We start from the raw sequence: 19,418 nt of genomic DNA, 5'->3' as shown, positions 1-19,418 counted from the left end.
TACCTGAAGAAGTGTCTCCACCCCCATCATTCAGCCTGGACACTGAGGTCCAGCGCCGAGGGCCTTCTGGCGGTTCCCTCCCTGCGAGAAGCCAAGTTACAGGGAACCAGGCAGAGGGCCTTCTCGGTAGTGGTACCCGCCCTGTGGAACACCCTCCAATCAGATGTCAAAGAGAGAAATAACTACCAAACTTTTCATAGAATCATAGAGTTGGAAGAGACCACAAGGGCCATCGAGTCCAACCCCCTGCCAAGCAGGAAACACCATCAGAGCACTCCTGACATATGGTTGTCAAGCCTCTGCTTAAAGACCTCCAAAGAAGGAGACTCCACCACGCTCCTTGGCAGCAAATTCCACTGTCGAACAGCTCTTACTGTCAGGAAGTTCTTCCTAATGTTTAGGTGGAATCTTCTTTCTTGTAGTTTGGATCCATTGCTCCGTGTCCGCTTCTCTGGAGCAGCAGAAAACAACCTTTCTCCCTCCTCTATGCGACATCCTTTTATATATTTGAACATGGCTATCATATCACCCCTTAACCTTCTCTTCTCCAGGCTAAACATGCCCAGCTCCCTTAGCCGTTCCTCATAAGGCATCGTTTCCAGGCCTTTGACCATTTTGGTTGCCCTCCTCTGGACACACCCAGAACTGGACACAGTACTCCAGGTGAGGTCTGACCAGAGCAGAATACAGTGGCACTATTACTTCCCTTGATCTAGATGCTATACTCCTATTGATGCAGCCCAGAATTGCATTGAAGACATCTTTTAGAAGACATCTGAAGGCTGTTCAGGGAAGCTTTTAATGCTTAATAAGTTATTGTATTTTGTTGGAAGCCCCCCAGAGTGGCTGAGGAAACCCAGCCAGATGGGCAGGGTATAAATAATATGTTGTTGTTGTTGTCATCTAGACCAATCCACTGCAATGTAGGAATCTTTTGCCCAACGTGGGGCTCGAACTTGTGAACCTGAGATGCTCAGCCAACTGAACTATCATATAAATACTGGGCATCTGGAAATCTGACCTTGTTTTTTTAAAAAAAAGATATTTATTAAAGTTTTCAATATTAATACAATAAAAATCAAAAAGAAAAAAAAGAACAAAAATACAAAAATGAAAATAATTAAAAGCACACAAAGTTTCCATTACTTATTTCCATTAACATATTTCCCAGACCTCCTCATACCTCCCTTTTTTGTATTCCAATTCAGATTGTTAGTTCAGCAAATCCTTATCAATAGATTTTAACCTGCTTCTGGACCTTTTTTCCCCATATTCTCTTAAAGCATTACAGCTGTAAACCACTTAATTTCTATCCGACATCATTCTAACATTCATGAATTTTGCAATATTTCTGTAAATAGTCTTTAAATTTCTTCCAATCTTCTTCCGCCGACTCTTCTCCCTGGTCTCGGATTCTGCCAGTCATTTCTGCCAATCCCATATAGTCCATCACCTTCATGGAAATCTGACATTGTTGCTGGTTTCTTTGTAACTGACAGAATGAGCTGTTTGACAGTGGAACAGACACCCACAAGAGATGGCGACCTCTCCTTCCTTGGAGGTTTCTAAGCAGAGGTTGGATAGCCGTCTGTCGCGGATGATCTGGTTGAGATTCCTGCATTTCAGGGGGTTGGACTAGATGTCCCTTGGGAACCCTTCCAACTCTACAGATTCCATCTTTCCATGATTTTAACTGGAAGTCTGTCTTTTGTTTTTTACGCTCTTTTAACATTATCTGTAACCCTTATTTTTATTGCAACTGCAACAGAAAGAAACGCGCTCTCCCATTTACAATAAGAACGCTCTACGAATCCTGATTTAAACACACATATTTGCGGAGGCGGCCCATATGTCCAAACAAGATTGTTGATTCTAAGACATATGTTCAAATGTAGCATCGTGTGTGGAATAGAATTCAAATGTGGAATATATAATATGATTGCTGGATTTTGGCTCAGGTTGTACCCATTCTTGCCCTGGTGCCTTCGGGTAAAGGGTGGGTTATAGATCCTTTTAATTAATTAATAAGGCGACTTCTGGAGAAGGAAATATATTTTTGTTGTTGTTTAGTTGTGTCCGACTCTTCGTGACCCCCTGGACCAGAGCACGCCAGGCACTCCTGTCTTCCACTGCCTCCCGCAGTTTGGTCAAACTCATGCTGGTAGCTTCGAGAACACTGTCCCACCATCTCATCCTCTGTCATCCCCTTCTCCTTGCGCCCTCCATCTTTCTCAACATCAGGATATTTTCCAGAGATTCTTCTCTTCTCATGAGGTGGCCAAAGTATTGGAGCCTCAGCTTCAGGATCTGTCCTTCCAGTGAGCACTCAGGGCTGATTTCCTTCAGAATGGAGAGGTCTGATCTTCTTGCAGTCCATGGGACTCTCAAGAACCGCCTCCAGCACCATAATTCAAAAGCATCAATTCTTTGGCAATCAGCCTTCTTTATGGTCCAGCTCTCACTTCCATACATCTATACTGGGAAAACCATAGCTTTAACTATCCAGTGGTACCTCGGGTTACATACACTTCAGGTTACATACGCTTTAGGTTACAGACTCCGCTAACCCTGACATCATACCTCGGGTTAAGAACTTTGCTTCAGGATGAGAACAGAAATTGTGGTCTGGCAGTGCGGCGGCAGCAGGAGGCCCCATTAGCTAAAGTGGTGTTTCAGGTTAAGAACAGTTTCAGGTTAAGAACGGACCTCTGGAACAAATTAAGTACTTAACCCAAGGTACCACTGTACGGACCTTTGTCAGCAAGGTGATGTCTCTGCTTTTTAAGATGCTGCCTAGGTTTGTCATCGCAGGCGCCTTTTAATTTCATGACTGTTGTCACCATCTGCAGTGATCATGGAACCCAAGAAAGTAAAATCAGAGATCAATTCCTTGCAAGAAGGTTTGAGGGGAGAAGGGAAAAGCAGCCTTACTGTCCCCCCCCCTTCTTTTCCATTGACTGCAAAAAAAAAAAAAATCACATTCTGCGACAGGGAACACCAACCTGATCAAAGCTGGAGTTGTTCAGTAAAGACGGGAAAACACTCTGCACATGATGTGAGGCAAAACCGGTTTTGTTACACTTCCAGGGGTGAGCCAAGAAGAGGAAACCAGCGCTTCTAGGCTCAGTTTAGGTAGGAGAGCATTTGGCTCTGAATGAAGGCATAGTTCACGGGCAGAGCATCTGGTAGAAAAGGTCTCCGGTTTGATCCCCAGGCAAGGCTGGGAGAAATCCCCCATTTGAAATTCTGAAGAGCAGCTGTCAGTCAGAGCAGACAGTACTAAGCCGGATGGCAGATATTCCTCACAAAGCTGCAAAACTATCGAACCGCTCAAAAAAACGGTACACAATTGGCCTGACCTGCCAATTTCGCGTTCCTAAGATGGCAACCTTCACCCGCTCCCTACAGAGTTCGACTCGAGTTCAAATCTTCCTGCCACACACCTACAGCAATGCACCGCCGCCCCATCTCAGCCTCAGTTTCCCCTCTGTAATAGGAGCCTAGGACGGATCTCTCTCTCAAACACACAAGCACACACATACATATATACACCGGGAGGCTGTGCACAGAACACAGCGCCTGCAGAACGGATTTTTAAAGGCAGAGAGCGCAGAAACGGGTATAATGATGCAAATGGAAAATTAATCTCATCCCCCACCGGCAGAGATGGGGAGGGGATTCTCCAGCGGCTGAGCGCTTCGCAGGCAAAAACATCCACCCAGACACACCGTGTGTCTGGAGTGGAAGCAGGCTGCTGCCGAAACCGGCTTCATGGGAGCCGCTGCTCGGCTCCAGCCAACGCAACAACAACAACAACAACAACAACCAAGCGAGCCCAGGCAAAGGTGTCCGCGAATCGGGGCTCTTTTTCATAGCAAGCCTGCCTCCCTGAGAAAAGTCCAAAGGGGGGGAAACGTCTTCCCGCCACCGAGCGGACTGGGCAGCTGTCGAAAGCAACCAGGAAGCAGCTACGCTTGTTTTTAAATTTTTTTATTTCGCTCTCTCCTCTCCCATCCTCCCTATCTTGGCCGGCGTTCCCTTACAGGTGTCACCAAGAAGCAAAGGCCGGCTAGTTTTCCACCCTCAAAAAACAACAACAACTCTGGAGGAAGGAACTACAGGGACACAGAGAAACCCACCATGCCAACTGCTCCTCTTTTTGGCAGCGGACAATAGTGAGTTTTCACAATTGCGATTTTGATCGGGAAGGGACAGGGACAAGACTAACGGGACAGGCGAAATGTCAAGACCGTGGGGACGCACTGGTCTCCTTTCCCCGCTTTTAAAGGGAATATTACTGGGTGTCAAGTCTACTCGTGGAAACTCAGAAAAGCAGGTCCATGGTTTCTGATGGGGAACAAGGCAGCAAATCACCTGGTTGGCCTTTGTGGGGGACAGACTGCAAGACTGGATGAATCCCTGAAATGCATTCTGATCTGAAGTGTAATTATTCCTATCAGAAAGGGTGTCTCTGCCGCCCTGTGGTCTGGGCTAGGTGGAGTTTGTGGGAATTAAATGTTTCATTTCACTTTTCAATTGTATACCGCCTTTCTTACTATGCCCAAGGTGATACACAGCTAAAAAATATACAACGAAGAACACATGCCTTAAAATAATCAGATCCAAGACAAAAACTTTAAAATGGAACAACGTATATCAAATAAAGTCCTATTGAATAATAAGAGTCCAGCAACATCCCCAGAGCCACACGCTCTGTACATAAAAACTCAAAAGCCACGCTTTCAAAAGTACCTGGCAAATTGCATTGTCCTAGGAGGAACACCTGAGATTCTTAGGTATCTCAGCTTTGTGTGTTCTGCTGTTTTGTTTTTAAAAAGGCTCAAGCCTTCATGCTTCCAAACAGGGTTTTTTAAAAAAGAAATGCGATCATCTGTGCCACACAACCTCTGCACACTTTTTCCCACCGCGGTGTTCGCACTATGATCCCAGACAAGCATCCTATGCAATCGTCGTAAAATCAGAGAACTAATCCCATGTCTTCTGTTGACTCAAAGGCTAGGCTGTGGAAGCCCAGGGGATAAAATCCTCAGGAGGAAGGATCTAGGTGGGAGAGGCTCCTCGGTTGGGTCGTCTTAGCCTCACAGTACCCTGTCCATGAAATGGGAACAATAATATGAGCTGACTAGGAATAAATAAGGAGGATGCAGCAGCTTGCAGATTTTTAATTGCTATGTAAATTTTGCATGGGTCACAATCTGGTAGGATCTTCGCCTGCACATAAGCTACTGAAAACTGTAAGATCTGAGATCATTCAGGTCCTAAGGGGGGAACTAATTTAACATGCTACATTTAAACGGTGAGCAACAGCAGAAATGGAGTTATCCAAACCCCTCAGGATCACACAGGGGTAACGAGATGATATAGATTATTCACAGTATAGCTGTCCTACAAGCCATCCTGTTGAACGAGCATTTTTCATTTCCCTGATGAAGAAGTGTGTATAATTCCCACCCCCCAATAAATGAATAAAAGCACAAGAACCTGCCACAACATTAAAAAAAAAAAACCTTCACACTGATTCTAAGATAGGGCACAGGTGCGCCTGCAGCAACAGGTTGTCTGAAGATCCCCACTTAAAACTAAATTAACGACAGAATTCAAGGCAGATGTTGATCTTCTTCTGTAATAGCCAAAGGAACACCAATAAATCCAAAACATGCTGAATTTTGGACCAAAAGAAAAAAGAAAAGAGGATGGTGTTGCAAAACCATTTGAGATAAGAAATTCATGTCCCTAGATGTGTTTGAGGCAGAAGAAAGTAATAAAACAGAAAGGGAGATAAATAACAACAACGACAGGAAGAAGACACCTTGATCCAAACTTGTGGCCATTTCAACTCAGAGGAAACTATTAAGCCACAAAACGAAGATGTATTAGCAGGGATTTGGGAAAGAATCAATCTGGCCGCAGTGCTGTGGGAGAGCTAAATAAGAAGAAAGCATCAGAGACTAGACAATGTGAGTATTCCCACTGTACCTCATAGAACTGGGAGAGGGATAGACATTATTTCCAGAGAAGCTGTGTCCTAATACTGGCAAGCTGTGTACAGACAGAAGCGTGAGGAGGAAGATCTCGGGACTACAGGAACTTTAACGCCACCAGGGAAGTGGGGAGTGGCAGCCAGGATGAAACCCAAAATATGTCCATCAATCCATCCATCTGGTCAGATAAACGTGAACCCACACACACACCCCTATGAAAAACAGATAAACTCCCACGCCACACAGATCTCGAGAAAGAACTCTGAATTTCTATGCTGGAAATCCAGGTAAGGCAGAATCTTCAGATTCTTGCCCATCAAAACACAAGTCGTACCTTTCCGGGGAGGTGGAGACCCCAAACGGCTAGGCACTTCTGAATTTTCATTCATCTCATACATAACACTGTGCGGATTAATTAGCCAAGCTGCACAGCTGCAAAGCCACCGGGAGCATATATTTCAGCATTGGACGGGCACTTTACATACAGTTGGTCGATCAATTAATCCCATGATCGATGGTGATGGGTCCATCGTCCCCCCCTTTATTCTACACGTCACCCTGGGCAGGATCAACAGTGTGCAAAAATCTGTGCTGTTAGGATGTATTAGTTGAGAACGCACAGACACACAGACACACACACCTTGGTTTATTTCCTTACGCAGCAAACACAAGCAACCTTGTTTTAATAACCCCGATACATTTCCTTTTCGTTCAGCGTCCGGATAGGAATCGACCCAGATGTTTCATTATTAAGGCAGAACGGCTCGTAAGGAAAAACAACAAAGTATCGCCTTACTCTCTGCAATTAAATATTTAAAAAGCTGGCGGATTAAGAGTTCGCGGAATCACCTGTTGAAGGGGACGCATCGCCCGGCAACAGCAGCGCCCAAATCGAAGGCAGGAGATTGTGTGTTTATTCTCAGAGAGAAAGAACTTACCTAGGCTGCAACTTTAAAGGGAGATGCTGTAGAGCCAAAAGGCAAGACTGGTTTCTCTCCCCTTTGCCGATCTCCTTCCCCTTAAAGGCTCCAGCCAGCAACACTTGTTCCTCCGGTGACAGTTTGCACCCAGGTGGCCAGGCAAGGGAGTAGCTCGTGGTCCCAGCCGTGGCTTCAATATTAATATCAATCAAGCCTGGGCATCTCTTCTCCTCCCCCCCACCCAACTCGATTCCAATTGGAGAGCGGCGGATGGGTGGGAAAAAGAGAACAGACCCGTCAGATTGCAGAAAGGCAAATCCAGTTTAGAGAGAGGCAGAGATGATGCCTCAGTCCACAGAGGTCTTTAGAAAACGGCTTCCCAAGCCAAAAGGTGCCAGGAGAGGATTCGCGAAGCTAATTCCTTGTAAATTTGCATTCCGTGGCACAGCGGAATAGTCCGGGAACCTGGACTCTCCCTCCTTCCCTAGACGACACTGCCTGCCTCTGCACTTTGCTGGATCTCAACATTTTTTCCCCCTGCCTTTGCTGGTCTATAGGAAGAAAGGGGGGGGGGGATTGAACAATTAAAGCGACCCTGCACATTTCAGCCAGTGCTTTTGGGTTGGATACCCGGCAAAGCTGGCTGTTTTCTCCTTTAAAAAGCCTTGCAAAATGCAGGAACTGAGAGAGGCATGGTACCCAGAGGAGGGCAGCAGCAGGAAGAAGGGGGTAAAGAGAGGAGGGGGTGGGCAAGGCTGCGGTTCAAGGGCAAAAAAGCAGGAGCTCCCTGCCAGTTCTGCTTGCCCACGTTTATAACCCGCCATCTGGGGAAGAGGGGATGGCGCAGAAGAGGACAGCGAGAAACCTCCTTGTGTGCAAGGAACGGCCTCCCCTCCGATGCTTCCACACCTGGAAGCATCTCTCAGATCCGAGGGGAATCTATGAGCCACTGGGAGGCAGTAAAGCAAAGGGGAAGGTTGCAAAAAATGGCAGCCCCTGCCTGCCTTGGCATTCAGCAGCAGAGGAGCAAAGAACTGGGGCTCGATTCACACAACCACACAGCTCAGGTCACGCCCACTCCGTGCATTTAAAGCACTCCTGCGTCCCTTTAACAGCCACGGGTTTTCTTTCCCCGCCTCGCAAAGGATCTTGGGAGCTGTAGTTTGCTTGGGGTGCTGACCTCTCACAGAGCAGCAGTTCTCAGGATCCTCAACGAACTACAGCCTCCAGAATCCCCCACAACTGTTAAAGGGGTATAAAAGTGCTTTGACTGTCCGGTGCAGATGCGATTGCGATGGGAGAGCACCTGTTTTTTGTGAGAAAGGTCCCAGGTATAGTCCTGCTACCAGATTCTCCAGGTCTAGCTGAGAATGGTCCCTCCCTGAAACCCAGTATTGTGGCTGCCAGTCTCTGCAGTCAATAATGAGATAGACAGGACAATGAGATGCCCTGGTATAAGGCAAGGTTTTTTTTTTACGAGGCCTTCTCAGTTGTGGCTCCCAGACTTTGGAACTTCCTTCTTAGGGAGGCTACATTGGCTCCATCCTTGCTCTCCTTTTGCTGGCAGGTAGAGATTGTTTTATTCCAGCCAGATTTGGGGGGGGGGGGGGTCTGCCTTTTTTAAAGGAACAGGATTTTAAATAGTGCCGCACTGCTTTTCCTATCAGCCTTTTAATAGATCTATTGCTTTATTCAATTACCATTTAAGTATTATTTAAAATACGTTTTTAGCCTTCTGCCTTTTACCCACGTTGTTTTAATTTGTGTAAAGCGCTTGGACTCCCGGTCTGGGGGATTGTGGAATATAAATCAATCGTAGGACTGTAGAATTGTTAGAGTTGAAAGATGACTAGGTCATCTAGTCCAACCCCCTGCATTGCAGAAACCTAAACTAGATCACACATGACAGATGGCCATCCAGCCTCTGCTTTTAAAACCTCCAAGGAAGGAGAGGCCACAAATATAACAGCAACTGCAATAAATCAGTAACTCATTAGATTATTAATCACAAGGTTGTAGGTTTGAGTCCACGTTGGGCAAAAGATTCCTGCATGGCAGAGGGTTGGACTAGATGACCCCTGTGGTCTTTTTCAACTCTACAATTCTACGGTTTTATTTAATAATAATAATAATACAGTATGTCTCAGTAGTAGACGATCCGCTTTGCCTGTAGATGGTCCCAGGTTGAACTGGAAACTTATGTTGTGGACAGCCCTGAGATCTACGGACGAAGGGCGGTATACAAATTTAATTAAAAATTAAAATTAAAACAACTCCCGGCACTTCCAGACAGGCCTGCGAAAGGCTACTGTCTAAAACCCCAAACAGCTGCCAGCTGTTGCTCATAATCCTGAGCTCGATGGACCAAGAGTCACAGGATAGCTCAGCATGTTAGAGTATTGTGCTGAGAATGGCAAGGTTGCAGGTTCGATCCCCGTATAGGACAGCCTCATATTCCTGCATCGCAGGGGGTTGGACTACTAGATGATTCTCAGGTTCACGTCCGATTCAATAATTCTATGGCTTGGTTAAAAGGCAGCTCTTTTAGTTCCTATGCCCAACAACCCCTTTCCCCTTTACTGCCGATTTACGCAGAAGGGTTGCACAGTCGTACCTTGGAAGTCGAACAGAATCCGTTCCAAAACTCCGTTTGACTTCCAAAACGTTCGAAAACCCAAGCGCGGCTTCTGATTGGCTGCAGGAAGCTCCTGCAGCCAATCAGAAGCCGCGGAAGCCCTGTCGGAGGTTCAGCTTCCCAAAATAGTTTGCAAACCGGAACAGTCACTTCCGGGTTTGTTGTGTTCGGGAGCCGAAACGTTTGGGAACTAAGATGTTCCATAACCAAGGTATGACTGTGCCTAGTTTACAGAGGTGGCAAGGCATTCTGCACATGCTCAAGGAACTGTATACTGGAGTATGGAGTCTTGGGACCCGAAAGCAGAATAATAGGGGATTAAGCCCCAAAGAAAATCACTGATCGGAAGGAGTCAGTGTTTACTTTAATGTTATTCCAGAAAAAGTAGAGCAGAGCAGAATGGGGGTGGAGGAGACATGAAACCCCCAATACCAGACTAAATAGGTCATATATGTATATATGTGTGTGTATCTCACATATCTGCATTAGAAGCCAGAGAGGAATTTCAGCTTACTTCCCCATGGCGTAGCATTCCTTACTAGACTACCAGAGGATTCTGTGTTTACTTAAACTCTATACTCCTTTCCCATATAGATGGATAGCTATTCAATGTTTTCTTTGGGAGGGGGGGATGTAAAGGCAACACTATAATTACTAGGCGGTTCTGAGCACTTTTCCCAAGGCTGGCTGTAAGGCGCTGGAGGATTAACAAATCATCTCCAACCCTGATTGGTTTATTTACGGGCTTTTCTGTTTTCCCAAACTGGACGCATAACCACGCAAACACATCCGAAACTGGAACTTCAGGTTGAAAAAGTAACCCGCCGCATTCCATCGCTCCTTCCGCAAGAAATTAACAAGAAATCCGAACTCGGGAGCTTAATTATGCCCCGGCCTTAGGCAAAAACCATCGGACTCTCTCCATCACTCGGCCCAGCACAGGTATGTATAGACAAACTAGGGAGAGAGAGGCTGCTATTTTTATACTTTTGGGTACAAGCAGAAGATAAGCAATGCCGCTTAAATCAGCGTCCGTGGAGACACCCATAAGCCCATCCCCTGTGCCCCATAAGAACGCCACGAAATTCCAAACATGAATTGCACATTTGTTCAAAACCCAATTAAAGCCAGTTTAATTAATTCAACAAAATTGGTCCAGGGACACCAGCTTTTCAAAGTCTGAGAGTCACTTTACACTTCAGCGGCCCCCTGCCACCTCTTAGCACAAACACACACCCAGTAATCCCCCCCCCAGGGGGCAGTAGCAGCCAATTTTGGGAACCGCTTCTCTACAACGTGGAGATATGGGGTGCCCAGATTTGACAGCGTTAGACCTCGACCTTTCACTTTCAGACCCCATTGAACTAGACTAGGAAGTTTTATCATCAGCTATTATTATCAGCTAAATGGAGACTCCAGATTCAGTGGCAGTGTATCTGTAGGTGTCACTTGCTGGGGAATAGGCAACCAAGGGAGGACAGATGTCCGCATGGCCTGCTTGAAGGAACATCTGGGAACATCTGGGTGGGCGCTGTGGGAAGCAGGGTGTTCGACTAGACCTGAGAGGGGGCCTTTGTAGTCCCTTGGAAGTTGCTGGGTGACCATTCCCATCATCCCACAACTATTGATGTTGCATGATGGGACTGATGGGGAGTCCATCCTGATGGACCTTCCTTGCCCAGATCCAGCAGAGTTCTCACGTTCGAGAGATGGAGGCACCAGAAACGGAAGCATTTCCAAAGCCAAACAAATGTGGAGCTTATTAGGAAGCTATGGGAGGAACTTCTCCAGAGGCAGGAGCAACACGCAACACTGTAAAGAGGGGAGCAGATTCATTTCACACACACACAACAAAAGAGAAGAACGGTGCCTGGACATTTTGCTAGAAATGGGACGGAAGGAAACTGGGAATTTGGAGGGGGGGGGTTATGGTTCATCTCGAAGGAGAGGATTCCCTAATTTCCCCTGCAGTGGATGCCCACATGGGAATTGCTTTGAATCGAAGAATCATAGAATTATAGAGTTGGAAGGGCTTCCGAGGGCCATATAGTCTTACCCCCTGAAATGCATTGAAGGGGTTGGACTGGATGACCCTCAGGGGTCCCTATTCCCACCCTCCATCTTCAGGTTGGTAGCAATGCAGACAAATACCAAGATATCATATTTGCTTAGGGTGAGGAAGAGTTCTGGAGAACTCAGAGGAGTAGCTCCCTATACAGCTATCTTTCCTCTTCCTCTTTGCTTTCATCCTGACTGATCCTCTCTTTCCAATTATACTCAGATGCATCTCCACCGCCGAGACCACATAACACTGTTCCTGAAAGTTCTTTATTGGCTCCCAGTACGTTTCTGAGCACAATTCAAAGTGTTGGTGCTGACCTTTAAAGCCCTAAACAGCCTCGGTCCAGTATATCTGAAGGAGCATCTCCACCTCCATCGTTCTGCCCGGACACTGAGGTCCAGCGCCGAGGGCCTTCTGGCGGTTCCCTCACTGCGAGAAGTGAGGTTACAGGGAACCAGGCAGAGGGCCTTCTCAGTGGTGGCACCCGCCCTGTGGAATGCCTTCCCAGCAGATGTCAAAGCAATAAACAACTATTTTACTTTTAAAAGACAACTGAAGGCAGCCCTGTTTAGGGATGTTTTTAATGCCTGACGCTGTATTGTTTTTAATACTCGGTTGTAAGCCGCCCAGACTGGCTGGGGAAACCCAGCCAGATGGGCGGGGTATTAAAAATTATTATTATTATTATCATCATCATCTGCAAGGTCTGAATGTTTGTCATCTAGAGTCCAAACGGCAAAGTCACATTTCAATTGGCTTTTGGTCATTAGGAGCTTGTAGGAGTAAACGCCTTCTGTTACTTCGCCATCCTGGTGCCCTCCAGCTTCTCTGGACTACAATTCCCATCATACCTAACTGCTCTGCATGTGCTGGCAGGAGCTGAAGGGAGTTGTGCTCCACAACACCTGGTGGAAACCAGGTTGGCAAAGGCAGAGACAAGATGTCCTTTCTAAGCTGGCAGGAACAAGCCGGCAGTAAATCACACTGTGTAACTCTTCATTAGCAAAAACAGGATCTGCACAGGAGTGTCAGGCCTAATGAGCACAGCAACTCATCTCCGGCTGGTCTTGCCCCCATGAAGCAGTTGCTATGATAGAAGGTCCCTAGCCAGTGTGGTGTAGTGGTTAAGAGTGGTAGTCTCGTAATCTGGGGAACCGGGTTCGCGTCTCCGCTCCTCCACATGCAGCTGCTGGGTGACCTTGGGCCAGTCACACTTCTTTGAAATCTCTCAGCCCCACTCACCTCACAGAGTGTTTGTTGTGGGGGAGGAAGGGAGAACGTTAGCCGCTTTGAGACTCCTGAAGGGGAGTGAAAGACGGGATATCAAATCCAAACTCCTCTTCCTCACAGCTGCCTAGGTCCCCCTCTTTCCCCAAGCAATCGGAGACTACGCCTGCATGAATCCAACCTCTCCTCTGCCTTGTTCATGCCTGTCCTGATTCCGGGAGACCAGGGGGGAAAGGAGCTGGTCATAGCAAGAGCAAGAGACACCCCTGTGTCATCTCTGCCTCTTGGTCTCCCTTCTCTCCTGCTTCCGATTCTGTACTTCTCTCTGCCACCAACTCCCCCCGCTCACAAAGCCCTGTTACCTCCTCATCTTCCAAGGCCTCCTCCTCCCAGTTTTTTCCCTCTGACCCCCAACATCACCCCACCACCAATCCCTGGGCTCTGAGCCTTCTCCCTTTGGGGTTTTTCTCCAACTGGTTCCTCCCACCATTCCTTTGCATCCAACCAGCATGTCATTAGCTTTAAAAGTATGGAAGGGAGACCCAGGGCCCTCCAGACTCCCAGCTGCCATCACCCCTGGCTCTTGTATTACAGGACCGCCTCTCCTGGTCTTAAGGTCCATGAATAACCATAGTTTAGAGGTCCCAGGCCCTAAGGAACTCAGACTATCCTCCACCTGGGCCAGGGCCTTTTCAGTGATGGCTCCGACCTGGTGGAATGCTCTGTCCCAGGAGACCAGGACCCTGCAGGATTTAACCTCCTTCCGTTGGGCCTATAAGACAGAGCTATTCCACCTGGCCTTTAATTTGAATTCAGCCTGATCTTTTATTTCCCTTCCCTCCCCCTCCCCTTTTATGAAGATCACCTGCTCTGAGACCCCACAGCTAATTCTCCCCCGGCCTCCTCACTGGCCCAAATAGGACCAATTCAGCCAGTTAGCCCTGGAGATTATCTAATGCTTATTAGATGGATTTCCCCTAAATTGATTTCTGAACTTTGAATTTTATGGTTATTCATGGTTTTTTCCCTGTATTTTATGTTTTACCGTATTTTTTGCCCCATAGGGCACACCGGCCCATAGGGCGCACCAAATTTTTTGGTGGGGAAATAAAGGGGGGAAATTATTCTTCCCCCCCCCAGGCGCGGGGCTGGGGCGGGGGAAGCCCCAACCCCAGAACAGGCTGCTCTCCACAAGCTGTGGGAGCCCTCTCATGGCTTGCGCAGAGCTACCCAAAGCCCGGGAGTAACTGCTCAGCGCATCCAGGCTTCGGGACAGAGGCAGCTCTCCGCACGCCGTGGGAGCCCGGCGGGAACTCCCGTGGGCTCCCAAGGCTTGCGGATAGCTTCCTGAAGCCTGGAGAGCGAGAGGGGTCGGTGCGCACCGACCCCTCTCACTCTCCAAGCTTCAGCGAAAGCCTGCATTCACCCCATAGGACGCACACTCATTTCCCCTTCATTTTTGGAGGGGTAAAAGTGAGACCTATAGGACGAAAAATATGGTAAATTTGCTGTTAGCCGCCCTGAGCCTGGTTTTTGATGACAGCTGGAGCCCAACAGGTTGCCCCTCCCTGCCGAAAAGTGCTCGCTCTTAAGCATCCAACAGTCCAGGGAGGATGGATGGATCCAATAGGCTATAGGCCAAGCAGCAGGCAGCTGTGATTTTGCCAGCCATGCCCAGGGTCTGAAAACTTGATGGTGCAATCAAAGCCAAGAGGATAACTAGCCTGGCTGGCTGGCAAGCACCTTGTAGAATATACATGCCAGGGCTGGACAGAAGTCCAAGTGAATAAATGCATTCTGCAGAAAGCAGCTGGGGGCCACAAAGACATGCGCTGCCCTGTTTTCCTCCCATGGCAACGCTGAGTTGCAACGGGAACAAGCGGCCAGCCTGAATGATGCTCCTCTGTGCTTCGCCACCAGCAGCTTCTCTAAGCCATGTTGGAAAGCGAGGAGAATATGCAGAACAGCAAAAGCCGAGCAGGAAAAGGCCAAACCCCACCTTCCCGTGCCAGGAATCGATAAGGCAGGTTTCAATATTCAAGTAGCAGCAGCAGCAACAACTCTCCAGCCTCTTCCAGGAACAACTTGGACGATGTGTTTGCTGACAGTGCGCTCACATTGCTGTGTGCAATGGGAGTAAGATCTGCAGCATTTCCAGAGAATGGTTTCTGAAATGCTGGGGTGTTGGTGGGGGAGCTGCTGACTTCCACCTTCTTCCCTCCACCTAGTTTTGAAAGGATTCTGGATGTAAGAGCTAAAACGCTCCTGCATGCGGAAGACTCTACACACACACATACACAACCCACGCTCTCCACCAGAGCAGCATGGCACAGCAGTGACACAACTTAAAAATGTCTCTCTGCTGCTTTGCACAGATTCTGGCTTCAGCTGCTGTTCAAAGCCTTCGATGGTCAGAGCTCCCAACCACAGCACTTCATGGACTGGTTGGATGCAGAGGAATGGTGGGAGAAACCAGCTGGGGAAGCCTCAAGAGGAAAAGGCTCAGAGCCCGGGATGGTGGTGGGATGAGGAGTGGTCAAAAGGAGATGACTGGGAAGAGGAGGAGTCAGAAGCTAACAGATCTTTGTGAGCTGGGAGAGTCTGTGGCAGAAAGAAAACCAGAATCGGAGGCAGAAGCTGAAGCAGAAGAGAGGGGAGGCCGAGAGGCAGAGATGAGTCTGGCTGGTGCAGAGTCACAGGTGTCTCTCCTTCCTGCTCCAACAAGTTCCCCTCCCTCCTGTTTTCCCAGAACCAGAAGAGGCGTGACGAGGGTGGAGTAGTTACCTTCACGCAGGCATAGTCTCAGATTGCTTGGGGAAAGCCCTGGAGAGGAGGGGACTTAAAGACAGCTGTGGAGGATGCAGGGATCTTCTGTTAGCAATTTCACTTCTCCGATGCTGCATTTGTGATGGGTGTAAATCACATGCCTGTCTGAGAAGAGTGAGGGAAATGGAAGACTGTTCCCCTCTCTTCCACTGTATAGTATGTACTTGGTAATGTACTTTTACCTGTTGTTTTCTCAGAACTGGAGAGCATGGACGCCATTATGCTTTTGTCTGTACTTAACGTGTAAATAAATAGTAATTAGCTCTACCATGCCTCACGCTTCTTGCTGTGTTATGCCAGGCATGTTAGTGTGCATATACCATCTGGTATATGTTGCTGAGCGTACTGGAAGAGAAGGGAGATGCCTTTTCCAGAGCTGTGCGTACCCCAGGGTGTTTTCCAACATCTTCATTCTCAGAAACTGCTTCATGGGAGCAAGACCTACCCGAGATGACTTACTGTGCTCATTAGGCCTGACACTCAGCCAAGCCTGAGAAGATTGTGTTTTTGCTAATGAAGAGTTAACTGCAACTGTGATCAGTGTTATTTACTGCCAGGAGGCTCCTTGTGACACAGCCTGAGTGACAGCTCAAGCATGATACCCCATTTCGGCAGGGACTTAATTTATTCTTTGTTGTACAGCGCTGAGGACATGTTGGACAGCCTTTAGATTGGTGGTGGGGAACCTCTGGTCTGCGGGCCAAATTAGGCCTCTCATGTCCTCCCCCCCCCAAAAAAATCTGGTCAAGCCAAGTCCACCAGCCATACTACGTTTTATATGCAGCATCAGGTGTGTAGCAGGTAAAGCAAGCGGGAGCTTTGCAGGCACCTTATTAGCTGATTGTTAGGGCTTGCAAAGCACAGGGCTCATGACATCATTGTCAGCAGGCCCATCTGTCAAACCCAACCGGCAGAGGGTTGGGGAAGTAAGGCCAGATCCATTGCCTAAACCCAGTCCCCTATTGTGCTCTGGATATTGTCAGACCCCCAACTCCCATCACCCCTGACCACTGGCTATGCCAGGCAGGGGCTGGTGGGAGATGGACTACAGCAACATCTGGAGAGCGGCAGCTTCCCCATCCCTAGCTTAAAAGGTAAAGGGACCCCTGACCATTAGGTCTAGTTGTGGCCGACTCTGGGGTTGCGGCGCTCATCTCGCTTTACTGGCCGAGGGAGCCAGCGTACAGCTTCCGGGTCATGTGGCCAGCAGGACTAAGCCACTTCTGGCGAACCAGAGCAGCGCACGGAAACGCCGTTTACCTTCCCGCCAGAGTGGTACCTATTTATCTACTTGCACTTTGACGTGCTTTCGAACTGCTAGGTGGGCAGGAGCAGGGACCAAGCAACGGGAGCTCACTCCGTCGCGGGGATTTGAACCGCCAACCTTCTCATTGGCAAGTCCTAGGCTCTGTGGTTTAACCCACAGCGCCACCCGTGTCCCTTCATCCCTCGTTTAGGATGATCTTAAGCCTAATGGTGATTTGGGAAATTCTTCTGCAGAAAGTATGAAGGGACTGGCTTGGGCAGATCACACTGGGGACACAACGGGAAAATGCACCAAGGCACAGACTTGAAAAAGAATACATCTTGAAATTGTTTTGTGAAAGAATCCCCAAAGCTACACATTTTTGTCGCAGACAGAGTGATTTAGACAAGAAATCCGATTGCGTAGGAACATCATGACGCCGTGTCATCTCAACACACGAAAAGGCTGTTAAGACATAACTTGGGGGAGAACAAGCAGATACAAGCTGAGGTTCTGCATGCCTTCCTCCAATTAGACACAGGGATTTGGCATAACCTCAGTATGCGACAAACTAGTTTGCCATTCCATCCCGAATCTGGCAATCTGGGATTGAAAAACAAAGCTGATTCCACGAGTGCAAGGACTTCCAGCCAGGCAATGGAACATTTCTGCCCTCTCTTTTCCCTATGTCTCTCTCCTCTAAATCCCCTCCAAAGGGATTGGGGGGAAACCCAAAACAAATTTAGGGAGCGTGAAGGCTGAGGATAGGATAGGGAAATTCCACACAGCTCTAAGTCCTCACACTAGCAGAATTGCGTGGCTATTCCCTCCCCCCCCCACAGGTGGAATAAATAAAGACAATGGACACAGCGATTTAGGTTTAATGGGCGAAATTGGCCACAACTTTATTGATTACAGGAAAGAAGGGTATTGGCTTTAGGCATTGGCCCCTAACCGACTATCCGGTCTAACCGGGAAGGGTTAAACACCAACAGGGGGAGCCACCCGAGATGCGTATCCCTGGGCGCTCCCCGAGGGGTTACCGCTCGGGGGCGCGCTTTAGGCCCTAGCCTCCGTAGGTTTCGGACGAGGCGACGCCCCTCGGAGTCCTTTAACGAACTACCCTTCAAGCATTGGGGGAGGTGATGGCGTTCCTCCCCCCCAACCTCATCTGCATGACAATACCCCGGCCAATGCCTACCGCCAAAACCAAGGGAGTTGTGACGATTTGCTACGAGGTAGGCGAAAAAACCAAGTGGCTCACAAAACCAGCCAATTAGCCAAATGGAAAAACTCCTACCAGGCCCCTTGCGGCGACCAGCCGAAGCCCATAGCAAGATCGGTGGCAAAAACCTAAAGGGCGGGTGGGTGGGAAACCGCGTCGTCTCCCGGGCGAAAAGGGGCGAGCCGAGGGCTGCCCCGACCTTAAGTGGCCTTTCTAAGGCCCGCCCCTGCCGCCAGCCGATTGGCTGGCGCCAAGGGGATGTTAATTGAGGGAATCCCGGCGGCCTCCCGCGAGGCTGGCACCAGCCTCGCGAGGGCGAGTGTGGGTGGTGTCGTGATCCCGCAACCCCCCCTCCTCCTGACGATCGGAAGGGGCACTGTCTAGCTAGATGCTGTCCACAGTTTGCAGGCAAGCTTTGGGTGACTGGGTTTGGACACAACAGGAAACCATGGTTTGCTGCAAACTGTGATGCAGGATTTCAAAGTTTCATATTGAAATATTACAGGAATATGAAATTTCTGTATTACAGGAAATAAGCAAATACGATTTCAATCTTTAAAACTTATTCTCTTAGGTCTTTCGATAACTTCCCCACTTTCTGTATGCGAGCTGCAATTTCTGCAGGACCAACCATGGTACTTGAGAACCACGGGTGGTAGTCAACTAGCTTTTACTCAGAGTAGACCGTAATCAATGACCATAATTAGGCTAGGCGCATTAATTTCAATGGACCAACTTTGAGTAACACGTGAGCCTTGCAGGATGTCTTCAGGAGAAGAAAAGGCTCATAAAGAAGACATTCGGCTGAAACCACCTTCAAATTTCAATCTCTCCCTTTATAGACACATCAGCTTCTCAAAGCACAAGCCTTGTGCCCTACCAGTTCTGGAGCTCCTACTTAAATGATGACACCTCTCTTTTGTAGGCTCCTTGCATCCATTTATTAAAAGCTTTGCACTCTAATTTTCCAAAAGCATCCCACATAAAACCCTACCACAGTAATGTATGTTTTAAACCCACATACCCTGCGCCCCCCTTTTCGCATGAAATATCCTGCACACTGAAAGTCGGCTGAAGCAATACAGTGGTACCTCAGGTTACATACACTTCAGGTTCCAGACTCCGCTAACCCAGAAATAATACCTCGGGTTAAGAACTTCGCTTCAGGAGGAGAACAGAAATCATGCTCCGGTGGTGCGGCGGTAGCAGGAGGCCCCATTAGCTAAAGTGGTACCTCAGGTTAAGAACACTTTCAGGTTAAGAACAGACCTCTGG

General features: G+C 48.3%; 1 protein-coding gene across 6 annotated transcripts in view; it reads right to left on the bottom strand.

The window, feature by feature from the left end:
* SLC4A11 (solute carrier family 4 member 11) overlaps window positions 1–19,418 on the bottom strand; it is a 235,840-nt gene that overhangs the window by 128,267 nt on the left and 88,155 nt on the right. The window contains exon 1 of one of the 6 annotated variants that reach the window (XM_081924891.1): window positions 6,941–7,225. The exons of the other annotated variants lie outside the window; for them this stretch is intronic. The gene's annotated coding sequence lies outside the window, so the exon portion shown is untranslated. Of the gene's footprint in view, window positions 1–6,940; window positions 7,226–19,418 lie in introns of those variants that run through there. 6 annotated transcript variants of the gene reach the window in all.

Source organism: Podarcis melisellensis (assembly GCF_964234715.1).
Source record: "Podarcis melisellensis genome assembly, chromosome: 9".
Classification (NCBI taxonomy): Eukaryota; Metazoa; Chordata; class Lepidosauria; order Squamata; family Lacertidae; genus Podarcis; species Podarcis melisellensis.
Note: the sequence above shows the minus strand (reverse complement) of the source record. Positions and strands in the feature narration are given on the sequence as shown.